Genomic DNA, 3,091 nt, shown 5'->3' on the forward strand with positions numbered 1-3,091 from the left:
CCACAAATCTCCAGGTACAAATCCTGCATTTCTTTCTTAACGTTGCAAACAATTGCACATTAATGGGATTAAACCTTTTCTTGCATGGGCCATTTAGCTATTGACTCTTGCAGTGAAGGGCCTTTAGGAAAAAAACAACAACAGCAACTAAAGACTGATCTTGACTTCAGCCCTCTCTGCCAACTGGCAACGCAGCTTCACCTCCCTGCTGGCAGACTGGGAAAGGCTCTTGGCTGCTTGTGGCCACTCTGGAGGGGGTTCTTTGTCATGGCCCCTGCCCTGTCCCATGGCTGCATGTGCAGCCCTTGCATGTCAACACCCTGAGCCATCCAAGCCCTCTGCCCTGTGCCTGGGCACACAGACCTGCACAGAGCCGCCTGCACGTGCCTGGTGCTGTCAAGCCATGCCTGGTGCCAGGCACATGTGGGGAGCTGAGGTTTCAGATACCATCCACTGCCCAGTTCCATGGCTGCAAGGAGCCTGAGGTTTGGGGGAAAGGCCTGCAAGGAGCACTCTTGGGACCATGTTTAGCTCAGGAAAGCAATCCTGAACTTCCTTTGACAGTCTTGCAGTCTGGAGAGGGAGTACATGCACTGCTGGTAGATTGAGGCTGTTATTTCATTCCAGCAGGTAAGGGACAGCTCTCAGCTCATCTGTGATTATTATAATCATGAAATAACTCAAGAATATAGGACTCACTAATATTTGCCACCTGCTTCTAAGTGAGTGAAATGCACAGTGAGGTGAGGAGACCACGCAGCCGCATGGCTCTTACTGTACTGGGGGGACAAGTGGTGCACACCCAGCACCCCGGACTGGGCCAAGGAACCAGCCCAGACCCTGGCTGAACACACCCAAGTGATGGCTGCTCTCCCTTGCCATCCCAGTTCTGGCAGGCAGCTGGAGCACAGCCCTGCCAGCACGCTCTTGGCTGAGCATTTCAAACTAAAACAAATCTCCTGGCCAGAATTTTCTGACCTTAGCAACTCTGGAGGTGAGTGTTGAACCCACCCTAATGTTGTGCTTCTGTGTTCAACTGCATCTTCAGATACAATCTGAGGTGTGAGGTCCAAGTCTCCAAGAGGGTTGAGCTGAGGCCATGACTCAGCGTCCCCTGGGGAAACCTCTCTGACAGTAGAATTGAATGTCTGCATGTCACACCCATAAGTGGCTGTGTGAGGCATCCTACATCCTTCTAAGTGTTTGCTGAGGACATGCAGTGGCTCCCCAGACGCCTGTTTCTAGGCGTTCTCCCAGTTTCCCCACTCCCAGCTAGAGGCTCATGTCAGGGTTCTCATTTTAGGCATATCTCGTGTGTCTAAGTGCGCTGGAAAATCCTACAGCTGCATCGACCCTGTCCCAGACAAGCCACAGGGAAGCAACCTCTCCCCCACCAACCAAATGTGAGGGTACAGTCTGGGAGACTTTATTTCTTCCTTGAGTGGTGACAGGTTTCCTGCAGGAGCTTCTCCCTCATCCACTGTGTGTGACACCACAAAGGAGCACTGCAGCCTATGGGGTTGCTATAGGCATATCACCTCTGTTCCATCTTACTCCTCTGCTGAGTTCCCATCCCAAACCTCCTCCTGAGACAGTTAAGACCCTTGGTGTGGTCATACCATCTCATCTCCCAAACTCACTGCAACTCTGGTCAGTAGTAGGAACACTGCAACAAAAATGGGCTGGTTTGGTGAAGAGGGGTGCAGGTGAGGCTGAGAGGGGACAATGTGTGAACGTGAGATCAACACTGTTGTTGCAGGCATGAATTGTGCCTGGGCCTCTCTAGCTCCTCCCAGGTCTGTCACAAATGAAGATGACAACAAGGTCTCAGCCAAGAGCTTAGGTAGGACTGAGCCCGGGTTCTCGGTGTCTCAGCCCACCCAGGGTGGCCACTACCAGGGACACACAGGGGACATGTCTGGGAAGGCTGTGGCTTGTGACACCTGTGGCCCAGCAAACCTCAGTATCCAGAGTTGAATTCTGTTCATTTGCCCTCGTGACTCAGAGGGAGGAGTGAGGAGTTAGACCTGTGATAATTTGGCATTTCTGCTAAAGGGGGCTGACAAACAGCATTTTAGTTCCATCCTAAAACTTCCCTTGTAGCTGTTCATGGAGCAGTTTATCCAACATGGTTTCTTTTCAGAATTCTTTCCCCTCTAACACTCATGGGTCACAGGACTGTTGAGTTGTCCTTCATCCATTATGGAAAATTAAGAAGAACATTGTTTTGCATGCTGTGCAAACAAAAGGCCAAATGTGGTCCTAATTTTCACAGGGAGAAAGAGCTAAGAGAGGATACTGCGGTTTCCTCTCAGGGGCCTCACTCTGCTCCAAGCACAAAGCTGGTTATCCTAAGGTAAATCTGTTTGTAGTATATGACCTGGAAACAAAATTAGGGGCTTTTCTGGACCCAACGTGGTTTTGATTAAGTGGGAGCAATGTTTGGGAGGTGAACAGATTCTCAGCTGCATTTTCAGTTCTGGTTTGTGCCACAGTACTAATTCTCAGCCTCAGCAGCAGTGTCTGTGCCCTGGTTTTCACATCACACATCACTTTTGCTGTAACCTTTTTAAAATGCACTTGCTGTAATGATAGAGAAAAGAAAACTATTGGAAGATTGAGGACTAGTCATTGTAATGAAGTGGAAATCCAGGGCACGCGAGACCCCTTAAATTGAGTGTGGATCCCACTGCTCCCAAGGAGTACTTTCCTCTTTCAGGGCCTGAACTGACCAGCAGAATACATTTCTGGTACTGAGGGGGCTGGAAAGGGCTGAGCAAGTGGAATGTCTTGCTTTCATAGACTTGGTGCAGAGTTGCTTAAAATCAGAAGAATGGGAAGTCTCTGATTTTATCTCTGAGCAGTATCTTGGACACCAGTACCCCAGACTGTCAGGCATGTGGCCCCGACATCAACCACTGATGTTCAGCCTTGACAATGATCCCAACACAGAAATGTTGGTGGCTGACCCTGCAGACGGGTGCCAGCAGGACTCCTGTCATGCCCCATCAAAGCTAAGAGAGGTCCACAGGACACTGGCCATCCACCTTCCATGTTCTCCACAGACAAAGAAACACACAAAGACACCTGC

The sequence above is a fragment of the Chamaea fasciata genome, unplaced genomic scaffold (genome assembly GCF_029207755.1).
Source record: "Chamaea fasciata isolate MVZ Bird 193981 ecotype frontalis unplaced genomic scaffold, bChaFas1.0.hap1 SCAF_2, whole genome shotgun sequence".
Lineage (NCBI taxonomy): Eukaryota > Metazoa > Chordata > Aves > Passeriformes > Sylviidae > Chamaea > Chamaea fasciata.